The sequence below is a fragment of the Apis florea genome, unplaced genomic scaffold (genome assembly GCF_048593485.1).
Source record: "Apis florea isolate Af1SG1 unplaced genomic scaffold, ASM4859348v1 contig_3585_pilon, whole genome shotgun sequence".
Taxonomy (NCBI): Eukaryota; Metazoa; Arthropoda; class Insecta; order Hymenoptera; family Apidae; genus Apis; species Apis florea.
The window spans coordinates 2,954,618-2,969,908 of record NW_028256788.1 but is presented as its reverse complement, the minus strand read 5'-3'; the positions used below and the strand labels follow the sequence as shown (position 1 = coordinate 2,969,908).

General features: G+C 28.3%; 1 protein-coding gene across 4 annotated transcripts in view; it reads left to right on the top strand.

Moving 5' to 3' along the window:
* The window catches only part of LOC100865201 (uncharacterized), a 55,439-nt gene that overhangs the window by 8,322 nt on the left and 31,826 nt on the right, over positions 1-15,291 (top strand). For 2 of the 4 annotated variants that reach the window (XM_031917073.2, XM_086914188.1), the window contains exon 1: positions 1,132-2,858. The exons of the other annotated variants lie outside the window; for them this stretch is intronic. The gene's annotated coding sequence lies outside the window, so the exon portion shown is untranslated. Of the gene's footprint in view, positions 1-1,131; positions 2,859-15,291 lie in introns of those variants that run through there. 4 annotated transcript variants of the gene reach the window in all.

Here is a 15,291-nt window from a genome sequence, read left to right as displayed (position 1 = left end):
TACTATTAAATTTGAAATATCATGTACAATAGAATTACGATAGTATTTGTAGAATAGAATCTTTTGTTGTTCATTTTATTTTATTATCTAAACTTTTATCTGAATCTTCTCGTGTCAATAATATATATTATCCGAACAGCATATACATCCCTATTTATTATAATAAAAATTGTATGTAAATAATTATATTTCAAATACCAAATACTAATTTTATTTAATCATTATTGATATTTGTTATAATTATATATTTCGATTTTGATTTATTTATTTATTTATTTTTATTTATTTACTTAATGTATTATATATAATTCATTTTAATTCCAACGATAAATATCTCATTAAACAATGTCTTCTGGGTGAAAGATACAGCAGCTCGAATAGAGGATTATCTGTATCTATGTATCTAAGAAAAAAGAATTTTAAGGTTTAAGTTTTTAATTTAAAAACTTTTTTCATTTCATTAGCACATACATAATCGCGCCACATACATAGACAACAATCAATTTATAATATTAAAACTTGAACAATAAATTTAATTTAGATTTTTCGATCAATCGATGAAATATCAATCGTAAAATTATCATTTCTTATCATAACCATATTTCGCATGTGATTCCATTTTAATCGCAAATTCGAAGACAATAGCAGATGATTAAAAAATATCCATAAACGATACAATTCACTGGTTTCAAAATCACAAAATACGATATTCGCCTTTATGATTGTTCTCGATTATTATGATTAATGAAAATTCGAGGGCCATTCTAAATCGCGATCAAGAAGATCGAGGAGAAGAAGAATCGCTATCGATAAAGAAGGAATCGAATCGTTCCGCTCGGTAAAGATCGTCGAACCCTGTAGAGGCGCCTCGACCTTCGTTGCGGGCCCCAAAGAATTAAGAATCCTCTTGTTCACCGATAAACCTTGCTCATAGCACGCAGGTGGGGCGAGGTAAAACGAGGTAAAGAGAGAGGAGAGAGATGGTTGTTCCCGGTGCCCACCTGGCGTCTCACCCGAGGCTTCACGCCAAGTATTACTACGTCGCTGCTCGGACGAGCTGCTTATGGGATAGCACGCGTCAAAGTGGCGAAAATCGTCGAGCACGAGGTTTTTTTTTTTTTTTTTTTTTAATCGAGGGATCGAGAGCGCGCGGAATGTGATCGAAGAAGGTGGTAAAGACGATGGTCAACAACCATGTCGAAGGGCCGCCAACTTTCTCAGATGGACTAGAACAGGTGAACTGAAACAAGGAAACACGCTGAACTGACTTCCTGTAAGATCGCATGTCCCAAGAGGATAGATTTCGAATCAAATTGTGGATCGTCATGACAAAGGTAGTTTGAATCTAGTTTAATAGTGATTTTAACGGGAGAATTTTAATTCTGTGAAATAAATTGATTGAAATTTGGAAAAGAAAGAGAACTTAGATAAAACTCGACTCACCGTTTCTTTATGTTTCTATATCGTTTCCTCGGTTTTGAGAATGCTAAACTGTTGCTTTCTTTCGTGTTGACCGTGCGAATATTTCACAAACATGGGGAACGTGCGATTTTAAAAGGCGGCTTGAAGTATATGCGTGTTTCGATACGCAGAAACAGAGTGAAAGGAGTAACATTCAATCTGGTAGAACAGAATTGCTTTGAGAAGAGCATCGATTATTTTTAAAATCTTCTTGTACGAACGATTTATTCTTCGATTTCATTGATATTCAATGATTCGAAATTTATCAATCGTGTTTCGTTACTTTTTAATAAAAAAATAGTGAGAATGAATTTTCTTAAAAAATATAGATGGAAAATTTGTTCAAAAGTTGAAAGAGCACAGGAAGAACTAAAGTCGTTGACGATAGAATATTTATGAGATAATTGAAGATGAGATATTGAAATAAGTTTTAGTTATTTTTAAAATTTTTATATTCAATATTTTATCCCTAACAAAGCTTATAATCAACGTTACGTTCTCTTAAATTGCGATAAACAATGAAAATTTCGTGGATTGGTTTGCAAATCGAGGGAAAAAAAGAATTTATAAATAGCCGGTAACAGAGAGTAATCGGAAAGGAAAAGGAAGTATTGGAAGTTGTAAAAAAGTTGAAGGTTGGAAAAATTATATGTGATAATATATAATACGTACCATCGATGTACATGATAAAAAGGAACGAACAAAAGAATAACGAACGTTATTCTTAATAATAGTTAAACGTATTTACTAAGGATGTTGATAAATAAATTCACCAAAGATAATCCACCATCCGAATAAAACTAGAAGAAAAATGTAATAAAAATATTCAACGAATATTATATATGTATTATATACATATGAATCGTTTATTCGAAGATTATTAAAAAACATTATTATTAAAAAACATTGATCGCAGAGTTTGGAAAAAGCTGACAACTTTGAAAATTAATAACCGTTTGGATGAGATGTTCGCCCTAAATAATTAAAGGTATAGAAGAATGCGAGAAATCTGAATGAAAGAACGATAAAGAGAAAAAAGAAAGAGAAGTCGGACGGCGTGGGAAGGAGAAAGTGGGAGAATCAGTTGGGAAGAGTTGTGGTAAAATAGCGCGGAGTGGGATCATCGAATCGGTAGACTCGGATGTGCAAGGTCGGAAAGGAAGGCGCGTTGTTGAGAGGCGGGAAGCGTGGAAATAAAAGTTGGTGTCGCTCGTTAAAAGGATTCGTGCGCGTGTGTGAAGGGGAATTTTTCCTTTGGAATCTTGATTTTTGCGTGTGTAGTGTGGGTACAGAACGGGACGGGAGGAGAAGGAGACCTAGCTGATGCTACCTAGCTGATGGAAAATATCTTTTGCTATGCGATTTCTGCTCGGCCATCGTGGGATTTCACCTGAGAGGTAAAATGCACGTGTTTTTTTCTATCGTTGGACCGTTGATAACGATGAGATCAAGTTCGATACAGTAAACTTGTAAAAATAAGTAAATCGAAATCGAATTCATTGCAAAAGATTCGTTTCGCGGGATTCGAATATTATCATTATCTACCGGTGAAAAGTTTTCGGCTAAATGCACAATAAGAAGGAAAAACAAACAATTTGATCTCAAGAAATTGCACATTGAACGTAAGATTTCTTCTTACGTTCGCCAAGTATGATACGTGTAATTTCAATGCGGTTGCCCCACACCGACGCTCAAACAGGCTCTATAAAACGTATTACTGGAATCGAATCAACATTATCTGGAATTTGTGCCAGCATATTATGGTGGAATGTTGCGTTCCGAGCAAGTTGTAAACACGAGATCGCGAACGTGTTCGGTGAACGTGTTCACGTAAAATATTTTTTCAAAAAGAAATTTACGATTTCTCTTCGATTCTCATCGACTTGTTAATGGAATTTTTTGTTTATCACGATAATTAAGGAATATTGGAATAAAATTTACTTTTTTTTTTAATTTCAATTAATTTCACTTAATACACTTGTAAATATATACTTATATATTTTTAATTTTTGGAAATATGTCATTTTAATTTATTCTATATTTTTAAACTATTCTCTATCAAATTATTATAATCCCATATGAAAGTACTAATAAATGATATGAAATGATATAATACAACGTAATAACGTATTTACAATTGATATTTTATTATTTATTAATTAGAACGAAATTATTATATTACGTAGGTGAATAATAATTAGGGTGCAAATATTTTCAAAAAGTATCAGTAGTAAAAAATTTGTGATACTTTGAATCAATGATTATAGATAAAATAAATAATATATATTTATCTGTTCGTAAGCTTTTGAATGGTTCCTTGATTAATAGATTAATTATATTATTGGTCGATTTTTAATAAAATTTATCACAAAAATTTTTATTATATTTATCTAACATTAATCATAAAACTGATTTAAATTAAACAAATATATATAAGTAATATATAATTATATATTTAGTACATTTACTATTTGGTACATAAGGTACTATTTTAATATATAATAATTTTTGTGAAATTGTTATATTATTAAGAAAGCTCGTAAACTTAATCGTATGATATATCATTAGTTGGACTATGATTAACAGAGTTATGTTGTTAAAGGATGCTAAATAGGCATAAATGAAAAGTAATTTTGAATGTAGATGCAAATGAATGGAAGAAAATAGCGTAATTAGAATGCGGAAATGCAATGAAACGAGATTTAATCGTGGTTATAGAAAGGTGAAAATAAATAGTAAATAGCAAATTATACATATATATATAATATATATACATTATCATCTACTGTCCAAATGATTGATCGCATATATGCTAATTCCCAGATTTGGATGAATAAAACTGATATTGTACAAATTATACGGTTAATAATGTTATTAACGAAAAAATTATATAATATACATCCGAGAAAGTTAAAAGTTTTTAATTTACACATATGTATATCTATTATTGTTTCCAAAAATATTTAATCACTGGTATAATTTGTAAAGCAAATTGAAGTAATATATATTTTGAATATGTAAAAATATTTGAACACGTTACAAATTTATGTTGTTAAATTAAAATAATAATCAATTTTTGATAAGGATTTTTTACATATGGATGTCTCTATATGATTTGTCTCTATTAATTGTTAAAAAAAAAATAAATGATAAAATTATTGGATAAACTATGATATATCACTAAGTAAATTTTGAGGAGATGAAAAAATAGGATAGGATTCAAAATATAAAGCTGCGAATATCTGTTAATTTGTAAGATATTGATAAAAATGTTAAATGCTGTCTATACGTATGAAAATGTCGATCACCGTTTTTCTACCATTTCCGTTTTTACGGAAATATCAATCAAACTTATACATCCACCACACTTGGTACCTATCCGCAAAAAAATTTGAGCGAAAATAAAATATAAAACAATTCTTGAACGATCGAATATAGATATATATATATATTGGATAGATCAATCAATATTACGTGTTTATAAATAAATGATAATCCATTCATGGACGCATAGGTTATTCAATGCATAATATATCTAACGATTTCTAATAAAACTCGCGACTAAAATTTTATTATATTTCAAGTCCTATCTTTCATTAAAATTTCGATTCAATATGACGATTGGATCATATCGTGTACATGTTATAAATTTACTTTTGAATAAAATTTGACCGTTTTTTTTACCGATTTCAGGCATTATTTCTTTATTATATTTCTTTATTATATGAAACAAAAATATTTCGATCGATGAATACAAAAAATGTTTGATTCGTTTCTCATAGAATTAAAAGATGGCTAAATTCAAATCAATAATATCTTTCGTAAATACACTTTCCGATAGATGAGTTATCGCGTTGAAGTAATTTTCAATATCAAAACGAATTAAAAAAATAGAAAAGGAACGATTCTCTAAGAATTTAGCCGATTTATCTTTTTTTTTTTTTTTCGGGCAAATCTAGCGGGACAAGGATATGTGCTGTGTTCATCGTGGCTTTATTTTATAGTTGGTCGGTGGATAGATAGACAAAGGTGTTATACAGTTATCCACAAAACGGTTGATACGCGTTACGGTGAAGATGAAGACAGGCAAAATAACAGATGTTCGATATCGTTGAAAATACGCTTCGTGATTCCACGAAGAAAATCGCTCGAACTGACGCAACGGATATTTGGGAGAAGGAAGGGAATTTTTCGTTCGTTCTAAGGATCAAACTACCAGATGATCCGACGATAGGACGAGGAAACTCGATCGTTTATTACAGCGGAGAGTAGTGATTTTCGCGATTAGAAAGGAAAAATAAATAACTGTGTGATGTATGTGTTGTGATTGTCGAGAAAACGAGCAACAGGGATCGAGAAATGGGAGCTTGTAAAACTGGTACGGAGGCGTTTTTCTTTTTCTCCGATGCTAATATTAAGCCGGTCGGAAAACTTGGACGTTTCTTCGTTCGCTTCTTGGACCGATGGTATGATATGTTAGATCGTTGAACGACGAAATATTTAAAGCGAATATAGTTAATATGGAATAATATGAATATTTTTTTAATATATTTGAGAAAGTTAAAAAATATATATTCTTAATTATGCCTTTTGATACGATAATAAAATATTTTTATTATATGTATATTTTTATTTCTAAATGGGATAAAGGGAAAGGTATATATATAAAAATGCGAAAATCAACGCGATATCTTAAATGAGAGAATATAAATGGATAAATGTATAATTTCGAAATGATCGAGAAATCGATAAAATTATTTACGTATAATTTATGTAAAATTATCGCAAATTAACATAAATAAATAAAGCAACGTGAAAGTAAAGAAGAATGTCAACAATTAGCAATAATTGGTAATAATTTTCAAGCCACTTTTCACATGATGTTTTCGATTTCTAAACAAGATAGATAGAAACATGGAAATATCAAAAGAATTATGAAATATTTATATGAAATATTTATGCGATAATATAAAGAAGATCTAACCAAATGATATCGTACAAATTAAATTGACTATAACAGAAGCGAAGCGAAGTTTCGATGGATCCTTAGCTTAACTAATGTTCAATAAAGCTTCGTAAACATTTATCAGATACATATCATAACTGGCGATAACTGCTTTCTTTTAAAATATAAACTTTCTTTCTTAGCGCGTCTTGTTTATTAATTTTTTTACATAATTTTTCTTATATATTTTGAGAGATAGAAGTACGCTTCTATCTAGCCTAGTTTAATGCTATTCTTTATGTTTTTTTTTTTTTTTTTTTTTACAAATATTGTTCAACCAATTTTTATATTTATCGAAATATTTGTTACATGTTGAAATTTATAACTTTTAATTTTTATTAATTTTCATAAATTTATTAATTTTAATTTTTAATTTTTAAAATATAGGTATAATATTTTTTAACTAATAAGATATATTAAATGATATATATTTGTAATTGTCTGTGGAAGAATTTGAACCTCATAATTGAAAATAAAATTGGATCATTGTTGGTACAAGATTTTATCTAAAGATCTATAATCGTACAACAAAAAAATCGTAAAAAAAAAAAAAAACTATGAGAAAAGAAAAAGAATAACAATTCGTAGGATGCAGATCGCAATTGAAATAGTTTAGCGATGCTTCTCTCTTTCCACGTCGCATGGTTAATTTTACGCTGGAAGAAGGATTTTCATTCTCACGGTGGCGGTGCAGCACGAGAGAAGGAGAGAGGGACGCGGCCTCGATAGAGGAGAATGAAACCCCCTTCCCCCGGTAAAACTAGTTGGCTGGCAAAAACTAGACGCTATTCAAAGAGCGTTTGTATGAAGGTGGACGGACGGCAAGATGCGACGAGAGGCGATGGTTTCAGGATGGCGCGTGGAAACATAAGGAGCAAGATGAAAGAAAGCGCGAGAAAGCAAAAGGGATTGAAAAGAAGAATGAACCGGGAAACCAATAGGATGGGATAATTTTGTTAGCGGGATAATGTTTAAGTGTTTAAATGAATTTTATTACCTACTTGTTCCTTCCAATATATATCCAATATTTGCTCCAATATATTATCAGCTTCTCTTTTTTTACAAATTTTTATACTGTTTAATATTTAAACAGTTAAACGGTATTATGACAGATTTTGTAAATCGAATTGTTGTTCAAACCTAATTTTTTAAAAAATTACAAAGGAACATTTTTTAAATATTTCTTTAGAGAAATGAAAATCATTAGAAATGATGTTGTTTAAATAACGTGCAAATATGACATTTGCAATAGTAATATCGCAATTCTTTCGAGTTCTGATTCCTTTTTATGTTTATATTTATACTTTCCTATTAAAATACTGATAAAAATAAAATAAAAAAACGTAAAAAATAAAATTTTTTTGAAAAAGGTACTTTTTTGCCTCAAGCAAAAATAATAGGATAATAGATACTATTTTTAGCCAATTTGAAGAACAAGTTTAAGAACAAGTTGCATTGACCTTATGTAGGGTAATCTTCGTTCAAATCAAGGTTATCAGATGGTCAACTATGTTCCTTCTCTTTTCTTTTGTCTTTCTTTTTTTTTTATAAACGAAAACAAAATGTATACGTGTCGTACCTAATATAAGGTGTCTAAGGTACTACTTTTGATCCTTAAGTGTAATTTGAAATAAGTATCGCTACCTATATGAGAACGATCGACCGACCTCGAATATAATTACGTAGTTAAAGTACCAAATATAACTTGTAAGTATATCATGCAAACGGATAATAATATACACCTTGGATTTTATTAGTTTTAATAACTTTTTAGATTACCACGATTTAAATTTATGCCACGTAATTAAATTTGTTTTCTAAATTCCCTTCCAATTTGGAAATTTTCAAGATAACCTTGAATAAATAAACGTAATATGTTTTTACATAATATTTTTATTTCGCTTTACTTTTAAATTTAATTTTATCAAATATCTATGTATAAATGAATCGAAAGATCGAAATACGCGCATTATTTAAATCTATGTCGAATAAATTTATACAGTTTCCCATGCGTAAAACGACAAAATCAGATCCATTTTTTTTCGACATAAGATTTGCCGACATTTGTTTCTCGATTTCCACTATTTTTATCTTAACGTTGAATTCAATATATTAAATTCGAAGAAAGCGAACAATTTTTATTCCCTTTATAAGATAAATTATATTATAAATAAATGAAATATAGCAAAATCCATCGATACATGACGTTTCGTGAATCGAAATTGTTATATCGATATGCTGTATACATCGCATCGATATATATACATGTTCGTACATATTCGTACGTTCGTATATTCGTATATATATTGAAATGAAACGTGCGAAACAGAGATAAAAATACCAAAGTATAAAGTGAACAGGAATTTCATACGTGGTTAACGAACCTTGGTTTGCCGATACATACGATGAACGTAAAAAAGTAATAAAGTAATAACATATAAAATAATAATTATCGAATAATGATGTTCGAACGTTATTCGAAGTAATTATTTTGAAATTACAATTATTTGAAATATATAAATTTCATCCAAGTGTATAGCAGACATCCATACCAAATTTTACGATATTAATTTAAGAGGAAAAATAAATAATTGTACGCTTAATCGTCATAGTGGGAATCATTACATACCGACATTAACGCTCAATCAGTCGTAACACGTTCCAAAGCAATAAAATTTCACCAAAAGAATTCTTACGTGTTTCCATTTTACATATTTTTCTTCCTAACTCGAAGGCGAGCGCAGAAGATCCGCTTCGCTGCCATTTGCAACTGACTTGCACGCAAGAGGTTTATTAACCGTTCCGTAGAAACATTAGGAAATTCATATTCATACCAACTTCTTAGGTGATCGACAACCGCATGCGATGTAACGTTTCGTAAGTTTTTCAAAGATTTCGAAAAACAAAGAATAGAGTGAATTAAGAATTGGGAAGAATCGATGTTGAAAATATTAGCGAACGTAGAAATGGAATTTTCGGAGAAAAGAAAAAAGAAAAAAAAAAGAAGAAAAAAAGAAGAATAGTAGGATGAAAAGTGAGAATCGATATTGAAAAAGACATATATCATATGTACGTAATTTTTTTTTTCTTCTTCGGCCAGTTTTCTCGTTGTTCTATACTCGTGAAAGGTTCTTTCCGTGGTTACTCGAGCTCACCTGTAAAACGCTCGCGAATATAGGGAAGCACGCATGGTTGAATCGCTTGAGTGGTCTCCTCGTGCTCGACTCTAGCCTTTGCTTGTTTTCGACCCACCTATCGTCCTTCTTAGCGTCTCTTCTCTCTACATTCTTCTTCCTGAAACGTATTTTCTCACGGACTGTACTTCGCGTACTACGTATTACTCGCTATATAGTACGTTATCCACTGTCAACTGGCATCGTTTTTTCTTTTCTGGAATCAGACGACCTGATTTTCTCTCTTCTAACGTAAATAGGAAGAAACGTGCCTTCGAATTTAGATCTTTCATTGATTCAAGACAAGATCTTTTTGCCAAGACTTCACCGCACAATGTTTTTTCTTATTTATTTCTTTTTTCCCGTAAATTTTTCTAAAATTTTCTACTTTTCTCCACTTCTCTCTCTCTCTCTCTCTCTCTCTCTCTCTCTCTCTCTCTCTCTCCCTCCCCCTCCCTCCCCCTCCCTCCCTTCTTCCCCCTTTCTTTAATGACTTTATCTATCGTTTTTATCTCTTTTTCTTTTGAAATTTGAAAATTGATCTAACATATTTTTATATACGAATTAATTTTGAAGATTTAGCTACTTTGAAATATACATAAATATATATATATACATTTTTGCGATTAGTCAATGGATCGATATTAAAATCGTAGTATTAAAGGAAAATTTAAGATGATGACATAATAAAACATAATCAATCTAATGATTCAATTATTTGATAATAAATTTTTATAGAAATAATCGTCATAAATGTATTTAAATGACGAATCGTTTAATTAGACTGTTCCTTTCGTTAAATGATCAAACGAAGAAATTCTGGTTTTGAATATAATCATTTTTTCGTATAAAAGTATAAGGTAATAGCTGTTTTATCGTTGTGTAACGGTTACTTTATAAACCGTTTCTTTATGTTTTTCAACTTGCCATTGGGTGGTCGTTACGACAATTGAATACAATGCATACATTTATTAGAATTTACATTCTTTTAAATTGGACATAACAAAAAATATAGAACTCGATTTTTCATAGACCTCTATGTAAAAAAAAAAAAAAAAAAAAAAAAAATGCACGAACGAATTTTCAGATATCTTTTTCTTCTCTTTTTTTAATTTTCTCTTTTTATATATATTATAAACGTGAGAATGTTTTGTTTATTTTGTCTTCGTTGTCATTTTTTTTTTTCGAGTTTCCGAGATTATTCACATTTTTTGATATTTAGAGAACTTTTTTTAAAAAATGAGGAGAGGGAGGAAAGATTAGCTATATGAATATACGAGTTTAGAAGTTCAAATATTATGAATGTATTACACTTTTTTTTTTGATCTTAGAATATACAAAAGATAAGATTTGTTTCACACGTATGACTCATATTCTCATATCTTAATCAATTTGCTCAATTTTATATTATAAATTCAAATGAAATTGATTATTCCCAAGCTTTCTATATTGTTATGTTATTATTTTTTTACGAATTTTTCGTGTATTATTAATATCATACGCGAAATACAATACATCATTTATATGCACATGTATGACGGATTTCTGTTAAAGTATTACATGCAACGTAAATAATATTGTACGTTTTTCATAAAATATTTTGACTTAACGGTATATGGGATATCTGATTGAATATTATATTTTGAATAATAAATATTTTAAATTCTATACGTGGATGTATTTTTTTATGTATGTATGTTTTTTTACGCTGAATCTTCGATCGATAAAATTGTTTCGACAATTAAAATCTAGTATTTATTTGAATTAGAAATGATAGAGATACATTTTAAATACTTGGAAAATTGAAGTATTTTTCGAAAAAAAAATGTGATTATTTTATTTTATTAAACTTATAAAACTATGGGAATATAAAGTATACGTTATTTTATAATTATACAAGATATTTCAGATAATTGGAACAAATTGTAACTCCTTAAAACGTTTTTTTTTTTTTTTTTTTTTTTTTACGTTTTACAAGTAATCGTCACAAGATAAAACAAAATTTAATTTAGAACGTTTTTCATCGCGCGCATTTGAATAGCATCAATTGAAATATTTGAAATAAAAGTTAAATAATTGGTCTCAGGAAGAAAATTAGTTGGAATTTACTCGCAAATATGTTTATCGGAAAGAATTATTTCGATTTGAAATAAGAAATGCCAAATCTTGTTAAAGAATGATCGTTTCTCGAGCACGCGCACACACTTGAAATACGAAGATTGTTCTTAGGCGATGGACGTCGCAGACGCGGAGGAACGCGGCATTGGTAGCCGATCAGGGTCTCGATAACGTCGCGTAACAACTCGGCGTTAGGGCGGATTCACACTACGCGCACCGTCACGAAAGGTCAAGCGTTTTCGAGAAATATATTTTTACGTGACAATCGTCACGATTAATCGGCGATTCTGATTGCGTTCATGTAGTTACAATGACACTAGCATGTATCTGTACATGTAATGCGATACGACCTTTATTCGCTGTTAAAGAACGCGTCAAATGCCATTTGGATGCGATGCGCTTCTTCTTTTCCCATTTACTTTTCTACAGTTCATGGTTGCAACAATGTGTGGAAATATATCATGGACGATCGACGAAAAATCATAGACGAAACGAAACGTGAAAGATGGAAATGTTTTTGTCCAATCGATTCAATCTTCAAGTTTGATATTTATCTAGAGCAAAGTTTGTATCAAACGATTTTAAAGCACTTTCATTAATTAGTTGCCTTGCCTTGTTCTTACCTTCTTAAATGAAACAAATTATATTTATATTTATCGTTTAATAATAATAATGGTAATAATAATAATAATAATAATAATAATAATAATAATAATAATAATAATAATAATAATAATAATAATAATAATAATAATAATAATAATAATAATAATAATAATAATAATAATAATAATAATAATAATAATAATAATATATAATAATAATAATAATAATAATAATAATAATAATAATAATAATAATAATAATAATAATAATAATAATAATAATAATAATAATAATAATAATAATAATAATAATAATATATATATATATATATAATAATAATAATAATAATAATAATATATAATAATAATAATAATAATAATAATAATGGTAATAATAATAATAATAATAATAATAATAATAATAATAATAATAATAATAATAATAATAATAATAATAATGGTAATAATAATAATAATAATAAATTGTTTTTGAAGAAAAACAAATCGGTTGATAATTACAATTTTTCGTAATAAATTTGCAAAAATTGTACACTTATATAAGTATTCTTACAATATTTTGATATTTAAAGACCGATATTGTTAAGAGCAGCAAAATATATTTCAAAGTTTTCTATCTTATGTATTTTTGTCCCTTGATACCGAAACAGGAAATATCAATGCGAGTAATGCGATGCAAGGAAGATTTAAAAGAAAACTATTAGTTTTACGGTCCTCTTCTTAGTAATGATAAATACTCGCAGATCCAGTTCCAGGTAGAATTACAAAAAGAACAGATAATAATACAACCAGTTTTAGTAGGCGATACCAGTTGGTTCAATAATCGATCTTTAGCTAATGAGATACATCTCGATAAGTATGATCGTGAAAAATATATTGGTAACTGTTAAATGTTGTAAATGTTAAAAATATCAAAAGTACGAAGAATAATTTATTAATTTCGTAAGACACAATTTTACAATAATCTTGATGGAATACGATTCATCGTTCAATAAGCGTAAGGATTAAAATTTTTAATTTTTAAATTTTCGTTCCTTTTTTTTTTTTTTTTTTTTTTTTACTCGAATAGAACTGAAAATATATAAAAAATATATAGAATGTATTATTAATAAATTATTTGTAGAAAATTATAGAAAGTAATATGAAATATATGGAGATGTATCACTAATTTTTTTCGTAAAGTTTCTGAAAAAAAAAAGTATGTAATCGTTTAAAATTTATAGATGAAATTATTCCGTATACATATTATAAAATACGTATTTTTACGTATCCGATATAAGAAAGTTCTAGGAAGGAAACCGACGAATATAAGTACACGTATGAGAGCGAAGCCGCGATGCTCTTAGAATGGAAATCAAACCCTTCAAACGAGAGTGAACGATTTATATGGCGACAACTGCTACAGATATTTTCAATTACGAATATGATATAATCGAAAATATATTTTTTATAAAATATAAAAAATGAAATTAAAATATTTTTTGTAAATAAAATTATAATTTTGCCGATGGATGGATATATATTCATATTGTAAGCAAAAAGTTAAAATTAGCAAAATTTCATACGTAAATAAATATTATGTAAAATATGGATAATATTCGAAGGAATCTACGAGATTCTATAAGATTCTTTTCAAAGGTATTTATCGTAGAAAACGGTGACGGTGGATTTTCATAGTGTTGGAGAATCACCAATAGCGTTTTTTAAGAAAGGAAAACGATGAAGTTAAATAGTCAAATAGTACTTTCACTACACAAACTACAAGCCTATTTAATATTTGTCTTCATACCTCGTTCATACGCGAAACATCTCGCGTATAAATCATATAAAAATAAATTTCCACAACGATGCTCAAAACTTACGGCAAATATTTTTAAAATTTGTGTTACACGAACGAATATGCACGATTATTCGTATTAATATTTTAATTCTTATTCCAATTGATTCTAAATTTATTTTCTTTTTTCTTTTATACGAAATTATTATTTAAACGTTGCGTTGTCTATTATATGGAAAAATTAATGATTCATTTATCGCATTTTTGCGATAATATTAACTTATATACACTGTACACGATAAATTTGAAACAATGAAGAAAGAATGTTATATTTTTATATGATAACATGTATCGGGTGAATAGGAATAGAAATATTTTTTTATTTTCCTTTTATTTTCATTCTTTTATTTATAATATCACATCGTTTGAATAAAAATTTTGATAAAAATCTATTTCAGAAATAAATATCATTAAAATTCGAAGGAATTCTCTTCATATATAATTGATTATATTTTTAATATCATGTCACATTAGATATTTTATACAAGATTATGTATATTCGTAAAGATAATCTGATTTTAATAAATATTTATTATATCATTTTCTCGGTAGAGAGAAAACAATTTTGCATTGGAAAACAAGGAAAATAAAATACTTAGATCAATGATCCTTGTTAACCGAATAAATATAAGCGGAGTATACGTATTATTATATTTATTATATAACATTATATGTTTATTATATTTATGCGAAGAATAAATAGTTTATATTTTTAAGTTATTAATATCATAATCATTAAGATTATTCGAATAATTACTTATCTATAATAATGGAACACTTTTAGATTGACCAGAAAGTGTTTTTCGTGTTTTACAAAGAATTATTAACAGTGACTTCGAATATTAATAATTAAAATATAATTATTTTAATTATTTTAATTTTTTCGAGACACAATAAATTGTGCAAGAATTTGTCGAAACGAAATATCGAATCATTCATGCGTAAAATAACATTGACGCGTGGCTTGTCGTAATCGTCATAGAATATACATATGATCATAGAATATATAGAGAGTATGTAAACTGAGCGAAGAAACGTTCTAACGCGAACTTACCATGTTTATTATCAATTTTG